Genomic DNA, 20444 nt, shown 5'->3' with positions numbered 1-20444 from the left:
TTCAAGTTGTGAACCAGTTTTGAATGAGCCATGTCAAACTCTCCTAAAGGATCGTTCATGTAAGCTCTTGGGCATCTGGAATTCACTGAAAACAAGATGATTATAAGCTGCTTCTTAAAGCAATTTACTAAAATGTTGAGGTTCTGTAGGAAATTTCATTGAGAAGGCTGATCCCTGAAGACAGACTGGCAGCATCTTAAAATGGCAAGCTATGAGTGAGTGTGTCTATTCAAAGGGAAGAACCGGAGGGCTGCCCTTGAAAACTCCTCCCAGCTACCTCGGAGGCCCAAACTCTTTAGCAAGCCTTCTGCTCACAGCAAATTTGGTGAAGTGTCTCAGAATTGTATTCCCAAGCTGTAAGAATGGGGCTTCCTACATCAGACTAAATTTGAGTGCTTGCTTCTTGACATTTGTTAGGTGACCTTTGTTACAAGTGATAGATTGTCTAAATCAAATTGGCCTAAGCATAGAAAGAAGTTTTGATTGAAGTTCATGCAATTCCAAAAAACTAGACAGGACTCAAACACACCATTTGATAGAAATCGGTCAGCCCTTCCCCCAGCCATACTTGGCTTTCCTGTGTGTAGTGCACAGAAGCTTATGAGTTAATGCTGGTACCCTAGCAAAGCCTATGATTCTAGTAAAAGTGCTGGGGTCACAGAACCAGTTAGATTACATGTCTATGCATCCCTGTGATCAAACTGATATTAAACATCTGATTGAGAAAATTTGAGTCACAGCTTTACTCTGAAGGCTGAGGCGTGTGCCACCCCTTTCTAACCATATCATTTAACTTCATGGGAGCCCCAAGAGTTATTAGCAGAAGAGAAACTGAAATTTACCTGTGGGATGTAACATGGAAACATTTCAGCTGGTGACCGTGTCCAGCATGTCCTTTGGAATGTTCTTGGCCATATCTCTGCACAAACCCTGCACATCTTCATGAGTCTTACTCGAGATGTACTCCTCCAAGAATCGCCTCCTGAGCCCCTTCAGCAAGCGGTCCAGAAGGATGGTAACACAGGCTGTGTACCCAGCAAATTTGCTTCTTTCTAACATGGGTGGGTGGACATTAGCTCTGATGAGGCATGGGCGTGTTCATGTGCAGCGAGGGGAGACATGGAAGGGCTCATGTGCCAGGGGGCCTGAGCCACATGAACTGTGTAGACTGTGTCTTAAACTGAATCTCATTAAAACAAACGATGACATGGAGAGCTGTGGGCAGAAGGCATAGGGGACCACTCTTGTGGGACATACCTGTAAGAAATAAGGTCTATTTTTTGGAACACAGTGGTTCAAAGTGCATCCAGCCAGTCCCAACGGGGATTCTGGAACTGGAGTTGCTTTAAGCTTGGTTGTTCGAAGCCAAGATAAAAGCTAACCTCTGGCTGTCAACCCCTTAGGAAGGCTCTCTATCCTAAGGGCAGCTTCCAGTGTGGAGTGCAGCTATGACATTCCCCACAGCTGGGGCCTGGATTGTTTGGCTATGAAGAGGAGATGTGGACAAGCATGTTTCATCTGGTCTAAGACATGGTCAGGTGCCACTTGTTTTTATGGCTTATTGGGGACTATGTGGCATCCTTTATCTCTGCCAAATCTTAGTGACAGATGTACGAAGGCTGGTTGTGGGATCAGTTGCCAAGATCATAGCAAGAAAAATTAAGAAAATAAGTGAAAACTTTGAAGTTAATAATTTTCCTTAGAAGAGTCATATCTTAACAAGTGGCACCTTCCCAGTGGACTTAAATTCCTGCTAATAGCTCTCCCTGCCTTCCTAACATTCTTTTGCCCCTTGAGCTGGCAAGCTATCACTGTTAGAACAGCTTTGCAAACACTGAAAGGCTTTGGTGCCAACAATATCATGGTTACTGTTAGAGTCACTGGCCATACAGAGAGTGGTCCTCTGAGGCCCATTTGTGTTGGGTGCTGCTAAATGGTCAGCAGAAGGTTGGTGGGCAGGGCTTGTGGGTAACTTTTACCTCTCTCTCCACTTAAGTAAACACCAGTATGACCAATTTCAAGCCACAGCATGATGTCCCTGAACACGAAGCTAGGAAAATTTGCACACAGCTATCTCTAGAACTCTGGCAAATCTAGGCTGGGATTAACTCCAAGACAGGTTTCACAGACAAACGGGCCAAAATACTGTGGCATGATTCTGAAGGTTGCCCAGATCTAAAGCTGAGAAAGGCATCAGAAAAATAGCAACGATTTGCATTGGTGAAGAGTGGTGATATTTTGAGCATTCCCAGCACAAGCCATATCTATAGGTATTACAGGGAGAGGTACGCAAGCAGGTTAACTTCCGGAAAATTTGTGTCTATGCTAAGTTACTGCCCCAGGGTTTCAACTGAAATTTTGGAGCCTATAGGCAGCACCTGTGGTCCTATTGTCCTCATTAAACCCTTAGTTCTCCCCAATCCATAGTGTTACCTCATACACTTTCAGCATTTTTGCAGTGATGCTCAAACTTGACTCTATTTGATTCTGTCATGTCATTTCCCTGGGATCTTTTAGATCTTCTGTGGCTCCACATCCTGCCTGCTATTCTTAGGACCAGATGGTGCCTTGGTCCTTCATTTATTCATTTAAAATACCATTAAACAGCATCAGGAGACCTCAGCCCAAGGCATACTTGAAGAGCAAATGTGCTCTATGATGTCATCTTGAAAAGGCTTGCATTTTCTCATGCAGACATCCCTCCACCCCTCCCAAATTCCTTGTGGTACCTTCCAACAAGGAGCCCCTCCAACACCCAGTCCAGGATGGACTCCCTTTCTACAGGCCCTGGGCACAGATGGAGATATCTGTCTCTGTCTACACATCTTTTCTAGCACACTCCTCCTCTCCTCACATGGACAGCAACAAGCCAAGTCTGGACCTAATAGACAGTCTCCAAAGGCTTGCTGAATGTGACAAGGAAGACAGTACTAAAGAAGCCTGTCATAATGAAATGGCCTTGTCTTATGTCTGCTTGGCCACCCATGAGGCTCTAGCTGGCAGGCTTGCCAAGATCATGTCCCAAGACAGGGCTTTCTCCCAGATGCAGAACCCCCACAGAACTTCAAGTAGATAACCCTTTCTTATTTTCTCCAGACCTGGGTTACGAGCAGCAGCAACCAGATAGGGACCAGATTCCAGTCCTTCAAATGTCTTTGGAATTCTCACCGCCAGTTTTCTTTATAGCCCAGCCAGATACCCCTCAACTCTGGGTGTTGCCAGAGTTATTTTTAAAAGAGCCAGGAGAATAGCTAAGGTCCCCATTGGACGTTTTTCTCCTTTTTTTTTTTTTTTTTTTTTTTTGGCTGATGTCTTTGGTGGTTGAATTTTTGCTTCTTCTAGCCTTTGTTTATTGTAGCATCTTGTCATTTCAGCACCAGGCTCTCCTGGGCACAAGCACAGTTGAACTGGGCATAGGTGGCTCACCAGAGGAAGAACTTGGGACCAGCTAGGAAGACCTTAAGGGAATATTCTGAAGGGTCTGGAAAGAGGCCACCTATAAAGTTTAAAATTTTTAGGACGCTTTTAGGAGAGAGACTATAGAATGCTGGTCTGAGACTACATCCAGCCTTGGCATGTTTGATGGATTTCTTTGGTGTCAGTTGTGTTTCTGGACAATGTTTAAACATCAGAAGACTGCTCAAGGATACTCTCTTTTCTCCTCTTCAGGAGTTCTCTATGCATGACCTCGTGGCAACAATGGGTTCCTGATCTAGCTGGGCCTTAGCTGTCACCCCTACCCCCATTCTGCCAACTCCATAGTTAAGTCTTCTTATAAGCTCCCCATCTTTTCCCTGCAGCTCAGTGCTTTTCCTCTGAGGCCTTTCCCCCTCCCCACACATCTACTCTTTGCCCCGAGTACCTCCAGAGATCTCTTCCTGCCTCTCTGCTCTGCTGTTGTCCAAGGTTCAGGCAGCCAAGCAGTGGGCTGGGCTGTCAACCAGAGCTCTTCTCCAGAGACCTGCCCTTTGTCTAGACTAGAGGGTAGAGGTGGAGCTCCCATCTTCTCTAGACACTCCTGGGCTTTCACTTCCTCTCCCACCTCCCAACTGCCTCGACCCTCAAGTAAGCCCTCATTAGCACCCATCCACTCTGAGATGAAAGGCTGCCCTTCCCCCCGCCCCCCAGCTGCCCTAAACATCACCACAGACGAACTCCTTCTAGGACCTTGGCTTCCATCAAACCACATTCCCCATTCCAGGCTTCAAATGATAGGCCACCAGGTAGGAGTGCCCAGGACCTGCCGTCTACTCATTTCCTGCTCTCTGAAAGCTGCAAGAACAGCGTCTTGGAACTGAGACTCAGCATAGATTTTTACAGAAAAACAGTGGAACTAGAGATCATCGTGTTAAGCTAAATAAGCCAGACAAGTATCATGTTTTCTCTCGTTTAGAAGAAACAAAAGTAGGGGAGGAGGAGTAAGTATGGATAAATAAGAACAGAATGTCTTATACCCATGTACGGAAACATCACAACAAAACCCTCTGTTTTATAGAAACTAGTATTAATACATATTAACAAAAAGTTTCGAGTATTTGATCAGAAAATGAGAGAAGTTCCCAGTGTCAGTGGTTAATCTCTCCATCCTTATCTGTGGAATGGGGAATGCAAATTTTTAAGTCTAGGTCTCATCTTGGCTCCTTTAGAATAGTGTGTACCTCCAAGTAATGCTATGCTACAACTGGACAGCTTGCCTTGTGGACTTCATTCTTCATGCCACTTCCTGTATGGGGTAAGATGTTCCTTTCCTGGATCAAGGGTCAGAAAACTCTTCCTGCAACTATTTTAGGCTTTTTGAGCTCCATAGCTTCTGTCCCAGCTGCTTGCTTCTACTGTTGAAACAGCATAGCCATTAATACCACACAAATGAGCAGTCTGTGTGCCAATGCAACTTTATTGAATGGCATAGAGTTTTCATCTATCACAAAATGATATTTTTATTAAATAATAAAATTGTAATACAAAACCAGGCATAATGGTGCATGGCTTTAATCCTAGCACTTGGGAGGCAGAAGCAGGTGGATCTCTATGAGTTTGAGGCCAGCCTGGTCTACAGAGTGAGTTCCAGGACAGCCACAGCTATATAGTGAAAACTACACCCCCCCGCACCATGCGCGTGCATGTGTGAGCACATACACAACACACACAAAATTAATACCAATTCTTTCTCAGAGACTATTAATTGCCTTTATCTCTTTACTTAGGAATGGAGCCTTGTGAGAGTTTCCTATTTGACAATGGAATGTCAGCTGGCGTTGTCACTATGCAGGTTCTGTTTTGCTTACCATGTTTTTGAGGTTTCATGGGGGCAGCTTCCCTGTCATATATAGAAGATCTTTTCTCAGAGCAGATGCCCAGGACCTCTGTCTCTTAATACATTGTGGCCCCCTCTTTCTGCAATTCACCCTGAGCCTCAAACCTAAATGCACACACAGATGAGCAATTCTAAGTTCGGCCAGCTGTAATTATACACACTTACGTGCATGTGTGTGTATGTATGTAAATACAACTAAATAAGAGGTCATGAATTTGAGAGGGAATGGAAGGAAATAACAAAGGAGTTGGAGTTAGGGAAGAGGGCTGGAAATGATGTATATACAATATTCATATATGAAATTCTTAAAAAATTAAAAAATAAAGAATAATCCATGAATACCATTCTTAGTTTTTAGAACACTGTGAAACAGGCAATTAGTGCACCAGTTCCATGCATGGGCCTTCATTTGCCAACTTCTGACGTAGAACTAACTATAATTGTTCATTCTTTCCCCTCCTCCTTCCCTCACTCTCTCCTTCCTCTCTTTGCTTTATGATGGCCCCATCAACTTGTTCTTGGATCCCCCATTAGTTTCAGGGTTTGGGAAGCATGTAGATATGAACGCCAATGGAAAGAGAATGTCTTCAGAAAATTTCATTTTCCCTCTAGCTCTAGAAGCAAGAGACAGCATCAGCAAGTGTTTTGAGAGCCAGGAGAAAGGCTGTCTAACTTAAACCCTTATAATATTGGAACTAAAAACACCCCCAAAGTCCTGGTGCCACAGTTCTGAAAAGCTGCCTGGCCACACCCTGGAAGGCCTTTCTCACAGCTCTGCCTGCAGTGTGGACAAAGACTGTCATCCCATTTGCACAGCTGGGAATCACTGCTGAGAAAGGTTAAATAACTTTCTCCAGGCTCAGCATGCCAAGGACAGAAAGCAAGTTGTATCTGCAATTTTTCCTCTCCTAGGGCTGAAGAGTTAGAAGTTCATCCAAGAATGCAAGCAATTAAGCCAGGTTTCATTTGCTGAGTGTGGGGCTCATAGTCCACTCTGTCGGGCAGCAGCTCTGCTCTAACTTCTCCTCCCTGGGGTTGTGGTTAGCATTTCCCTTGGCCTTCAGAACACAACCCCACATACTCCTTGTGCCAGCAAATAGGCACTTGTAGAGCTCTCAGTGGCACTGTGACTGGCTGCCATGATAGAGACAGATGGCTTTTGATTTCCCTGATCTTCCTTTTGCTGGTGATGAAACCTACCATGTACCTCCAGGAGGAATAACCCCCTCCCTGGGTAGCCTGTTAGTTCTTGAAACCTGTTACTCAGTCCTAGCTAGTCAGAACATTGGATACTCCTGGGTCTAGAGATGTGTTCTAGAAACAGTGACTTGGGGCAGGCAAATGGGCAGAATCCAGAGGTACGAACCACTGGCAAAGAGAAAGGTCTGTACTTTGACTGCTTATCTGGGATGACACGAGGCTAGTGTCTTCAGGAGACACCTTGAGGGAAGGGCCAGCCTCAGAGCAAGGCTGAATATGGAGTGAGAGGAGCCAAGCACAGAGCATCAGGAGGATCAGACCTTCATGTCTGAAGCAAATGCCACCCCTCACACAGCTGGAACAGGTTTCAGGAGCTTTGTGCTTTCCTTCACTGACATGTTGCCCTCTCTCCACACCTTGCTCATACATCTTCTGTGCCCTGAAGCCCCCGAAGAAACACCTCCAAATTCAGCTTAGATGTCAGGCCACATCAGTTTCCCAGAAGCATTCCCAAGCTCTATAAGACACAGATCCCACAACCTTTCTTTCCCTCGGAGTCACCACCCTGTGACTCAGAAGTTAAGGTCTCATGAAGATGAACAGAGGGAGCAGATTCAGGCTCTTTGGGAAACAGACCTAACAGACCTAACTGACGGATTATGCAAATATGGCACTATGGGGGGCAGTAGCTTGGGGGCTTGTTATGGTCCATTTTACCACCTGCCTCTGCCACTTTTCTCTACCATGGTTGCTACAAAGTTGTGTGCACGATACACATTTTCTCACACAAGGACACCTCAATCTGTGCTCCTCAGCCTCCAACAATGCCACGGATTTTATTGTCTTGTTAATATAACAGTCTTCCTTTTACCCTCTTTTCTAGTTTATATCAATGTTGGTTGATAAAATACTGACCAAAAGCAACTTGGGGGAAAAAAGTGACCAAAGGCAGGAACTCAAGTCAGGAACCCAGAGGCAGGAATAGAAAACTGCTTAAGAGCTTGCTCCCCTGGTTCGCTCGGCTTGCGTCCTCATACAACCCAGGCCCATCTACCCCAGCGTGGCCCTGCCCACAGTGGACCGGGTCCTCCCATATCAATCACCAATAAAGAAAATACCCATAGACAGACCTGGTGGAGGCAGTTCCTCAGTTGAGGGTCCCTCTTTCCAGGTGTCTCATGTTCCCATTAGCAGGACTCAGTCTTCATCCTCCCAGGACTTCAAGCATTAAGCACAGACACAGACAGGAATCATGGAGCAGGAATCCACAGGACAAGACTCAACCCATGATCCCAAATAGAATTGTGTTATATTTTTAAGATTCTCTTTAAAATGAGAACACAAAATTAAAGGAATCCATGTTCCTGAGACCTCCGTGCAAAGTCAAATTTTCCAAACACAGTGTGTACTGGAACCATGCTCACCCAGGAAAGCTGTGGAGGGACAGTGGAAAGACAACTGAAGAGGTGACAGAAAGTCACTAGGATGATGAGGAAGTAAGGCAGAGAAATAATACCTTTGCTTGATTTCATACTGACCTGATCGCCGACTGAGGCTCTAGAAGTGTTATGAGAACCGTAACACCAGTGGAGTTCAAATGCATTTTTAATATCTTCTAAATGCGTAATTTGGTTTTGCTAGAGATGTGTTTCATCATTCCCTCTTGCCCCTTAATTAAGCTAATGACTTTATTTCTTTTCTCCTTTCTGATCAGCTCATAACACATTTCCCAGGTTGGCCTCCCTCCTCAAGCCTGTTGTTTTGGATCTGATTATTAGCTGTCAAGCTCACATGTTTTTCCATGTGTTGGGATGTTACTGAATGAGCCTGATCTGCTCAGGAGGCTGTGGGGCTCAGGGACCCCAGCTGGTGCCATCCTCCCACTCTTACAAAGAACAAAATCCCTTACATGTGCATATACCACCTAACAATTACTAGCACGCGCACACATATTATCTCAACTGATGCTCATGAGAAATCACAAAGGCAGGCATGATTAACCCTACCATCTTGTCTTATAAGCCAGGAGTCCAAGAGCGGAGATATTGATGTCTAACCTGGACAAAACAGCAGGATGTTATTAAAGCCAAGCTTTGCTACCCGTCTACCCACATTCTTTGTTCCTCCTTTTACACCTCTCAGCTCATCTCACAACAAAAGACAGATTGAGCTCACCACATTGTTGTCAGCACTGCAGTAATGTGTTCCTAGGTGCAAGTGTGGCTCACTCAGGATGCCTCACAAGGACCAGAGAAGAGCCTTGGCCTGGGCGGGGCACCATTACCTCCTAGCTCTCTGTTGGTCATGGGCACTCAGGGAGGGCTCCAAAGTTTTGCCAGTCCCATCCTCAGTGTGACAAATGATGGCAGCCCTGAGGGGCTTAATCTGGAGAATGACGTCACTTGGGTTGTGTAAAAGCACCCAACTAATTGGGGAGACCCAGTTGGGCAGGATGAGCCCCGGATGCCCAGTGCCCTCCTCCCAAAGTCAACCGTTCACGCTAAAAGAACTGGAAACAAGAGCCTAATTGTTTCTGGGTAAACGAGGAAATTGCAAAGTGACTGTCAGGGCCAGGAGAGGCTAACTTCTGAAATCTCTTACCCATGTTAAGTTAGCCAGCTTTCCTTAAAGATGAGAAAATGACAGCTCTGATTGGACAGGTAAGCTGTGTAAGGTCACTCACCAAGGTAAATGGGTGTCTCACAGGGAAATGTTTTAGTAAGGAGTAAGTGACCCCACACACCAGGAGATGGAATGTGTGTAGGGCAAACAGTAGAAGGTTCAAATCTACTCAGACAACTTATATTATATTATATTATCAACTTATATTATATATATTATCAACAACCAAAACTGTCTTTTATTATCAGGAATCCCAGTGGGACAATGTCAGCTCATGGAAGGGACAGAACTATTCTACATAGGGTACTTGGTGCTAGATCAAATCAGGATTATTTAGCAAAGCAGGGCTTTCTGGACCAATCACAGAGACAAATCTATAGCATTCCCAGAATGCACTAGCCATAGAAAGTCTTGAGAACGATCATAGCATATGGATGTTGGCTCAGCAAAGCCTAGGCAGCCCCATAAAGTCCCCTTGGATGACCTTTCCCTACAGATATTCAGTGAGAACTGAAGCCTTCTTCTCAGCACTTCCTCATTAGCAAAGTGAGAATTGGAGAAAGAACTGTACAGGCCCAGTAACGGTCTCCTGTGTTCCTATGAACTAAAATCAAACAGCACTTCTATGACGCTTTCCCAAAATGCCAACCAGGCCTGGGAGGAACATGACCACAAGAGCTCTGCTCCATCTCCTTGAACAATGGAAAGGAAGTTGAAATGGATTTGGTAGCAGGCTAATCATGAACATCAGGTTCTGTACTGAAAAAGCCAAGAGGCCAAATGAAAGAAAGAGTTCTCCCAGGACTGTCAACTGGACTGTCAACAGTCCAGCTGTCCCTGAGCGTGTTGAGTGACTCCTAGTCACAGTGAAGCTGAATGGGCCATTTCACCAATAGATTGATCATATGCCCAAGATAAGTACAGCTTTAGTAACCTACCTTTTGCCCACAGCAAATGGAGCACATGAAAGGCAAGTGCCTGGCCCAAAAGTGAAGACTGGGTCAGAGGTTGGGGGATGGGAATAAGGCTGGGTAACTGAAAGCCCTTCCCTCTGTTACCCCGTCCAAGAAGCTAAGCCTGCTGGAGCTGCTGCTGACTCCCCAGGGTGCTGAGATGGGCAGAGATGACACAGTTGGGTCCTCTGCTGCTCTCCGATGCAAAGCAACCCAGGTGAGCTGTGGCCTCAGATCTGCTGTGCTCAGGAGAACCTGCATGGTGCATGGATAATATTAGTTCACTCTTATTGCCAAGAGCTGGATGCCCTCTGGGAGCTTGGCCATAAACCTTTGATCTGCTGTGCTCCAGGATCTGCAAAGTCCAAACTCTGTCCAGCTCCAGCTTGCCCACACACTCCACAAGGCTGGCTCATAAAGAAAAGCCTGGCCTGGAGGTAGCCATTTGGCTTTTCTCTGCAGACAGCACTGGCTCCTGTAGCATTTTGAGAAGCTGAGAAGAAAGAACCGTTGTATCACCGTAAAGTTCTCCAATACCCAAGATGCTCCCAGGAGCCTGACTCGTGGATACCACATTCCTCGTTGCTACATGGCACCTGTATGCAGTCTCAGGTCTTTCCTTCAAACTAATTGAACATATTCAAACTGAAATGTATTTAGCAAGGAAACGCTTCTATCACACACACACACACACACACACACACACACACACACAACTCACACACCACACCAATAATGTTTGCTTTAAAAAAAAATCAATGTAAGAAAAATGAACGACAGTACTTGCCAAATCTTAGCCAGATTTTGTTTGCAGCCTGCTCTGAGCTTGAAGTAGTTTTATGTGGAAATGTCAAGATGGACTAGCACTGAAATGACATTTTTTTTCCTCTTGGCACAGTGAGAGAAAAATGGAAAAGAGCTGTACAGACTGTGAGACCACACAGCTTTTAAAGCTGGCACCTGTCTCCCATGAGCTACCATGGACTAAAATGAACCAGAACTTCTTGCGTGCAGCCTTCCCAGACTTCTTCCAGGAGGCATCCTTCCCTGCGGCTTTCCCCCAGCTCTTGGGCCCATCGGTACTCTACATATGTTTATAGACATGTATTTTGTTCTTCATGAAATTGAAAACCCTTTAGTCAACCTGTAATATCCATTCGAAACTGGTAATATGTGTCAAAATATCTGGTCAGAGCCTGATGGGTTAGTAGGAAAACAAACAAACAAAAGCAAAACAATAACAAACAAACAAACAAACAACTGAACTCAGTTTTGTTCATTGTAAAGCTCATCTCAAAATGAAAGCATGGGCCTAGGTCCAGTTCATGCTAGGTCTTGGTGATGCTTCCTTCTCAGCAAGCCTCTCTGGGCCCTGGTTAATTGGCTCTGTTGGTCTTCGGGAGCTCCTGTCACCTCCAGGTCCTTTTCTCTTTCCTCTCACTTTTCCACAAGACTGCCTACACATTGCCCAAGGCCACAGGGGAAGAGGACATACTCAGTCTTGATGCAACTTGATGAGCTGGGGTAGATGGGAAAGGGAGTTCCCCTCCTCTGAGAAATAGAGGAGGGAGAAAGGGAAGGGAGGGAGGGCACTGGGAGGGGAGGAGGGATGGGGCTACACTCAGGATGTTAAGTGAATAAAAAAAATAAATTTTTTTTTTTAAATGAAAGCATGGGGCCTTAGAATAAAAGTGGCAAGTGGTTCCCAGGGGGTTAACTCATGTGAAGTTGGGACCTTGATCATGGAGAAGAATGAGCTCCCTGGCATTGAGGGCATTCCATACAGGTGGGGAGGTCCCTTGCTCTGGATAGGAGCTTGAGAATGATTACTTACAAGTACTCTCTAACTCTCCAAGGCTTGACTTTGAAACTCCTGGACTTGAAGTTAATTAACCCTTCTTCTTAATGTTAGGTCAGAGCCATGCATCATCAAATTTAGCATGTAGTAACCACGCATGTGCATGTATGTGCTGTGTAAACAGTCACTAGTTTCTTTTGCTCCAATATCCCTTCATCCTGCAAACTTAACCTCTTAGTGACCAGCATTGGGCTCCCATGCTGGCTTTCTGACAAGCTTCCTTGCAAAGACCCCAAGGGGTTAATTAAGTTTTATTGAGCCTGAGTTTATTGCAGCTGGCTCTTGTCTCTCTTTAAACACCTCTGCTTCTGAGAAAGACAGAGTCCTCTGGGACAATATTTTCAGTGCTATTTAGTTTGTCTGTAACCTATGTTTTATTTTATTTGTTTTTCAAGATACTCTAAGGGGAGGGTGGATGAGGTTGCCCTGCCCACCTCTATATCTGTTGGTGACCCCATTAAATCAGGGTGGTGAAATGGTATGCAGATGTTGCCAATTTTCATATAAAAGAATGCATATTCATTTCCATAAATTTCAGTGAATTATGGCAGCTTGAGTTTACAACTGCCTGTGTATCTGTATGTGTTACCCAGACCTGGCTGGCTCCCTCCAGCGAAGGGCTGTCAGCAGGCATGGACAGGAAATCCTTCAGGCTCATGCATGATGCGTTTGTTTCCTTGCTCTGTTTTATTTTCTTTTCCAGGCTTCCAACCCTTTCTCGACTATTTGTAATGGCTTAATACGATTAAAGGCTTCCTCTAATCACTGCTCAATGTGCTTCTGCTCTATTAAAGATTTATATGAAAGCTTTATGGAACACACCTTTTTAGAATTCAGAAGGATTTTGCAGGTTATTATTCATAACATCTGCCACTTACTGCAAAGAGCCTTAAAACATCCCTTTAATGTGTATTTAATGCTTCTGATACAATATAATATCAAATAAGACGTGCTTTATTATGGCAGCCGTGTTTGTGTAACCGCACTAAGATCCACCACGGTCGGGAGCCTGAGGTGCAGGGTTTATATACAGTCATAAAAACCTGCAAAGAACTAAACTTGGCATTTAAGGACACAGAGACTTTTTTTTCCTTTTACTTGGCTTCGTACAATGTGGAGAAAAGCAGTTGGGCAATTTAAAGAGCCACTGAACATAATCTAGAAATAAAGCAGCGGTCCTTGGAGAAGTATTAAGGTCAACCATTGTTTGAAAACAGCCCTCTCCAGCTTTCTTAGGGGGAGCTGAATTGTCACCGCTCTGGGACAGCAGGAGCTGCTGGGAGCAGCCGGTGTGTCCAGCAGCCTCTGACCAGGTGAATGGGCTCCTTGCAGACAAGCTTTGGGTTATCTCTCCCAGTCTTTAAAAAAAAAAAAAAAAAAAAAAAACCAAACAGCATCTGCTAACAATTCATTTTCACATTCTAGTTGATAAGAGATGTACACAGCCTATATGTCTTCAGCTGCAGAGGTGTGATACACATGTGTCAAGATTTCAAGAATAGCTGTGTTTGGGTGTTGCAGTTGATTTTGCGACACCGGCAGCTGGCGTAGGAGAAGGTAAGACAAGCCCTTAGGCCTGGCTTTGGTTCCTTTACCAGCTTTTGTGGCCTGGGCAAAGGAGCGGCCCCTTCCAGGCCATGGGTTTGCCTATGAAATGGGGATATAATGACATGAAATTGCCATATTCCAAATGTTCAGCAGAAAGGCTAGCTCCCTTCAGGTGTCCTCCATCAGCTGTCCCATCCTCTAAAGTATGGATGGTACTAAAGGATCCCTGCCGAGGAGGCATCTGTCAGCGCCAATCAGAACGTCGGCCCTGTGCGTGGCGATGAACTAACCAAGTTGCTTTGCTTGCTGGGAAGGCCCAGTTCCGAGTGCAGCAGTTGAGGTTCGTCGGCCTGCACTGCCCACGCACCTCTGTGCACCCGGGTCTCAGGTGTGAGGAAGCCCTGCAGTTCCATTTCCAAGGACTACTATCGGGAAAGGACTGAAGGAATCTAAACAACTTCATTTTTGCTGGGTCCTTGGTCCAGAGAAGAAAAGACATCTGTCTCAACCGGTAGGCAGGAAGGTTTGGCCTGTGGTTCCTTGTCCCTCACAGAACTGCCCCTTCACCGCTGGTTCGAGCAGGACACTGTCCTGTGTACACCTCCCCGCCCCCACACACACCCGGCAGCTCTATGCTTTCATAAACATACCTAGCAGCTCTCAGAGCGGCAGACCCTGCTATCCAGAGCTCTCTTCCTCGGTCCCAGCTGTGCTGTGCTCATCTGGGTTGGGCTACTCTGCCTGGGGGAGGGACTTCGGAGGCCGGATGCCCCCAAGGCTGTTGCTGATGAGTGTCTTCTGGTGCAGGCACCCCTGCACGAGTAATGCTGAGGGTGGAACTCCCTAAATGCCCACTGGCCAAATTTGCTGAACACTTGACTTTCAAACAGCCCTCATTACAGACCCGCAGCCATCTACTTTCTGACGGGTTGGAGTAAATATGTAATCGGGGAGTTTTTAAGCCGTGTTCTGTAAAGTGCCGCCTGCGTGTGCTGTTCGGTTATTTTATGTGGTCATCAAAGCTGTTCTGGGAGTGCGGGGGTGGAGGATGGGCAGGCGGTGCTGCAGGCTGCTGCCACCTACACTGCAGAGCACACGGGACAGCACCTCAGAGCTCAGGCTCTGCAGAACGCTGTCACACACAGTGGAACAACTGCCTTTCAGACCCCCGGCTGTGGACTTCAGAGACAGAACTTTCATCATCTTCAAAAAATCTTTTTATTATGTTTATTTTATTACTAATATTTTAATGAATGCATTCAAGCATACAGTAAAGGGACTTGACAGTGAATTTCTGTGTGAGGGGCTCTATCATTAGCTCTTATTGTGCATAATTTAGGAACTATTTATACACCTATTCATGTTTCTTCTATGCATTAATCTATATTACTTCATGATAAGTCAAAGTAAATTGAATATAGTATGCATTTACCCTCACATGGTTCTGCATGGATTTCTTTAGTTCTGTGGTGTTTTGCATCTCCCTTGTTCTGATGTAAAAGGGAACACATAATGGAGCAGGTATGCACTGCTCAAATAGCTAAGATGTGGAATCAATCATCAGCGGGTAAATGGATAAAGAGCATGTAGTCTATATGGATTCCGAGTATTATTCAGCCAGAAAGAAGAAAAGTATACTGGCATTTGCAACAAAACGGGAGGAGCTGGAGAACATCGAGTATAAGCAAACCATATGCAGACCAGTCCCAAACGCTCACTGAGAAACTAGAAGTCCTCTAAATGTGGACTCGTGCCTGCTAGAGGCTGAGAAGGGTCAGAAGAGGCCAAAGGGACAGTGATGTATATCACGTGTTGAAATACATGGAACCCCATTCTTATGTACAATTAAATATGTTGATCACAGCTAACAGACGGGAAAATGCACAATTCAAGTGCATTCTGCATTTTAACAAATGTGTAGTAACCAAGCCCCATAGATACAGAGCACACGGTCCATCACCCCCAAACAATTCTTACCCCATTCCCCAGAGACATCTTTTCTTCCAGTTCCCACAAGAGTAGCTTGGCTTGGCTGGCCTCCAGAAACCCACGGGAATGACGCCAGTGTAAACATTCACGTAGGGCTCAGTGCATTCCAATGACAGTCGCAGGCCATTCACGCCACCATGTCGTTAGTCTGTTCTGCCCACTGTTGGCTGGCGATACTTAGGCCAGCTTGTTTATCCACGCTCCTCCATGGCCAAGGATCTTGCACATTAAGCTATAAGGAGAAATCCCCGTACAGGACTCTCTACAGACATGCTCTTCTGTTTCCTTGGGACACCACTTGCACATGGAATCACAGGATGAGGGGCATCTTACAAACTCAATAAATCGCCTTGTCTTCTTCATGAAGTGTAAGTTATTTTATATTCCCATCTACAGGATATGAGGGTGTAAGCTTCTTACAACCTACCATGCCTGAGATTGTCTGCTTTTCACTTCTAGCGCTTCTGACTGGAGTAAGGCGGTGTCTCCCTGGGGTTTGCATCTCCATTTCCCTAATGACTAATGATGCTGTCCATCCTTCTTGTGTTTATCAGACACTCATATGTCTTCTTTTGTAAAACGTCTATTCAGATCTTTTGTTCACTTTTAATTGGGTTGTTTGTCTTTTTATTGTTGAGAAATAGGAATGATTTGCATACCCTGAAAAGCAGAGGATTTCCACATCTATGTTTCAACAATATTTTCCTTCCACCGTCGACCTGCTCATTCATTTCTCACACTTGCTTTCTCTTACTTGGTGCTCACTCTCGTAAACTCCCATAATTTTTTCCTCCTGTGACCTTACGAAGTCTGTGCTCATGTTTCCTGAAGCTCTGTGTGTTCAGTTCTTGCATTTACATCTCAACCACATCTTGAATTGATGTTTGTATAAAATAGGAAGTAGAAATTTTGATGATCTTCTAAGTGAGTGATATGGATATATAGAGTTCTTTTAATACAAGTGATGGGAAGGCTGGTCCATTTGGCTGCTTCTCTCTGCTGCTGAAAGCAATTGATTGCATATCTGTGAGGTCTCTGTCCTGTCTTAACCCTTGTCCCAACACCTTTCTTGATGTAGCTTTAGAGGACATCTTGAAGCCTTCTACATTTGCTCTTCTTTTCCAAGATAATTTTGCATATTTTAGGCATTTGCATTTCTATAGAGATTTTTCTGATGTGTTTCTGAAGCTTGCCATTTCCCTGAAAGTTCTTTAATTTCTCTCAGCAATGTTTTCTAATTTACAGTGTAGAGTTCTTACATATAATCATAAAATGCACACTTAAATGTTTTATGGTTTTGGATGCTTTTTAAGTGGAATTTCAGGTTTTTATATCTTGCAATTGTTTGCAACTAGTTCAATGACTCTTGACATCCACAAGGCTGACTCCAAGCCCCTGCAGAGGCTGGAACCTTGGGTGCTCAAGTCTCTCAGAAGATGGGGTGGTGTTTGTACGTGCCGGATATATCCTCGTGAGTACTTTAACTCATCTCTAGATTACTTGTGATGCCTGGTGCAATGTAGATGCTGTGTAAATGACTTCCTGTTGTGTTATTTAAAGGATAGTAACAAAGAAATAAATAAAACAGGCCTGTACCTATTCGGGAGCTGATTGAGTGCAGGTACAAAACCAATACAGAGGGCGTGCTGTGTGTAAGGATTCTATATGTCAATGTACATTTGATTTTTCTAGCTTAGCTTTGCAACCTTCCCAAATTCATCCATTAGTTTTAGTGGTGTTTGTTTTTCTGATTTTCTATGTAAGTGATTATGTTATATGTTAAACTTAGTTAAAGCTTAACATCTTTGTTTCTAATATCTATTTTATTTTTCTTGCCTCATTGCAACTGCTTGAACCTACACTGAACAGCAGTGGGAAGCACAAGCCTGACTTAGAAGACTCTGGTCAGTATTGCATCATTGTATATGATATTATCTGAGGGGCTTTGTATTTTGCTCTGAATTTAAAACAATATCACTTTTTTTTTTTTACAACAAAAGTTATGCACATGACACACACTGAATAGTCATTTTCTGATTTCATTCAGACAAATAATTCTGTACATAAAGCCAGATTATACTTAAACCATATTTGTTAAGAATAGACACAGACTGGAAATGTAACAATAGAGAGATTTAAGAGGAAATATAGCCTATAAAAACAGTTGAGACAGGACAGGAGCCTACCATAGAGGGTCTCTGAAAGACTCTACCTAGCAGTGTATCAAAGCAGATGCTGAGACTCATAACCAAATCTTGGACAGAGTGCAGGGAATCATATGAAAGAAGGGGGAGTTAGTAAGACCTGGAGAGGATAGGAGCTCCACAAGGACCAAATATATCTGGGCACAGGGGTCTTTTCTGAGATTGAGTCTCCAACCAAGGACCATGCATGGATATAATCTAGAACCCCTGCTTAGATGTAGCCCATGGCAGCTCAGTATCCAAGTGGGTTCCTAGTAAGGGGAACAGGGACTGTCTCTGACATGAACTCAGTGGCTGGCTCTTTGAGCTCCCCCTCCCTGAAGGAGGAGCTAACTTGCTAGGCCACAGAGGAGGACATTGCAGCCAGTCCTGATGAGACCTGATAAACTAGGGTCAGATGGAAGTGGAGGAGGACCTCCCCTATCAGTGGACTTAGAGGGGGGGCAGGGAGGAGACGAGGGAGGAAGGGTGGGATTGGAAAAGAATGAGGGAGGGGGCTACAGCTGGGATACAAAGTAAATAAACTGTAATTAATATAAAAAATAAAAATAAAAACTAATACTGAGATGAAAAAACAAACAAACAAAAAATAGTTGATAATATAGAACCTCAAAAACTCAATGTACATACATTCACCTATTTTGAGCATTGTGTTTGAATTTTCCTCATCTATAAAAATCCTTTGGATTTCTTTACAGTGTCGTTGAGTATAAACAACAGACAAAACACTGAGATCACTGAGATGATTGGCACGCTGAAGCTAATATCTCTAGCCTTTATGCTCTCACCAATGTTGCCACGGGAAAGACCTGTGTCCTGCGCAGCACGCCTTTGCCGTGACCGCAGCCGCTGCACTGCCTGCTAGGTCCCCACTCCTTTCCTTCACAGAGCTGAACAGGTGTGTCCTTACCCCGATGTCTTCCTTCTCCAGCCACCGGTCCTTAGGCAAACTGCATGGCTTTACTTATATGCAGACTCTTTAAAATCGTAGCGCCCATAGCTGGAGGGATTTTGAAGGTATCATTTACAAGAATATTCTACTTGCTGTCAAGGAAAATTTTTACCAGAAATTCAGTTGAAATTCTCAAATGCTAATTTAGTATCCTCTGCAGTGATTAAGTGCTTTATTGTTTTGGTTTGTTTGATTGGCTGATTGATTGATCAATCAATCGATCAATTGATTGATTCTGTAAAACCAGCTTTGCATTCCTACTTCAAAAGCACTGTTTTCTAGAAAATTTTCTAGAAATCACCTAGAAATTTTGTTTTATAATTATTAAAAGCACTGCTGTTTCATGAATATTTGGATATGAAAATAAAATGTTAACTTCTGGATACATGTAATGAACTATACAAATAGGTTTTAGTATTCATAAGCTTTTGTTAGGTTTATAATTCAAATCTTATTAAATTCATTTTTATCTCTGAAACACCACATTTCTGTTTTTCCACACAGTATTATCCCCTTTGCTGTCACGAAGACTGGTGACATAGAATTTACTAAAATGATGTTTTCCTACTACCATCAGGGTTTTCTTTCAGGCTATATAAGCTTTGATGCCACGCACAGAAGCTCAAAATCCCACGATGGCTGCTGTCTGCAAGTAACAACTGTGAGATACATCATGACTCGGGGAATACTAAATGTAAATAACACATTTATCAAAGAATTGCTGAATACAATAAAAACTTTAATCTCCCCCTGCGTTGTTAGAGATGTTTATAAGGGGATTTCATTTACTTCAAAATGCATTCTGGTCAGGCTTGAAGTTTATAGGAGAAAATATTGTCAGAAAAAGATTAATGGAAATTTTAAAGAAATGTATTTAAAAGCCTTCAGGAATGGTTTCTAAATTTCAATATCTACACTTAACTACAGATGGTTTTCAAGTAGAGAGGTGCTAGAATGTCATGTCATTCACCAAGCTCATTGAGCAGGTGAGGACTTGAGCTCCTGCTGGGTCCACTAGACTCTGACCCAGGGGCCCAAGCCACCAGTGTTTTAGTCACTTGCACATTTCCAGATATGAAGCTGGCCCCATAAAATAATTAGATATTTTCTGAGATTATAGAGGAGGGAGTGAGGAAGAGGAGCGGTGTTAACTTGTCCTGTGTCAAGTGGAAGAAACAATTGGCAGAGATGGATTTAGAATTAAGGAATCCTGGGTTGGTCATATATACTCAGTCATTCACTGCATCCAACTAAGAGTTGAAATGGGTGTAGTGTGTGTGTGTGTCTTTGCTCTAATTTGGGTGTGTATCCATCTCACGGATCTTTCCACGTATGGCAGCAAGTCTTAAAGTCTAGACCTCAATGTCCTAGATTAGGGAGACAGAAGCCATCTCCCTATTTTCTGTGCCATCACCCTGAATGAGTCAGAGCTGCAGTGTATGGCTATTAATCACCCCCGTCAGCCAGACATGGCATGTTGTGCATTATTAAACCATACCACCACTCACTCTTAAGCTTCTGTTTTTAGCTGCATGGAAAGAATTATTATCAAATTTCACCAATACTTTTGTCCCATGCACAGGTCACGCCCTGTTTGTCTGAGCACAGTACACACAGCCTGGTCTCTCAGATCCTGAGAACTGTTTCAGGCTCTGGCTTCATAGTCTCACACAAGTCACCCTCTGCTCTCCATCTTCTGAGCAAATATCTTCATGCTCCTGCATCCTACTCCTTTATTGGATGGCGCCAAATCTTCTAGTTTTGGTCATTCTGGCTGCTCACCAATTTTCTCTGTCCTGGAAAG

The 20444-nt window shown here is 44.1% G+C and overlaps 1 long non-coding RNA gene across 1 annotated transcript; it reads left to right on the top strand.

Annotated features, from left to right (window-relative positions):
- The first annotated feature begins 13845 nt into the window (after positions 1–13845).
- LOC132657029 (uncharacterized) lies at positions 13846–19373 on the top strand. Its single transcript, XR_009594873.1, has 5 exons — positions 13846–14006; positions 16840–16955; positions 17354–17388; positions 18387–18586; positions 19218–19373. It is a non-coding gene; the product is annotated as an uncharacterized LOC132657029 (long non-coding RNA).
- The last annotated feature ends 1071 nt before the right edge of the window (positions 19374–20444 follow it).

Source organism: Meriones unguiculatus, chromosome 10 (assembly GCF_030254825.1).
Source record: "Meriones unguiculatus strain TT.TT164.6M chromosome 10, Bangor_MerUng_6.1, whole genome shotgun sequence".
Taxonomy (NCBI): Eukaryota; Metazoa; Chordata; class Mammalia; order Rodentia; family Muridae; genus Meriones; species Meriones unguiculatus.
The sequence above is the reverse complement of the archived record's forward strand: the minus strand, read 5'-3'. Positions and strand labels throughout refer to the sequence as shown.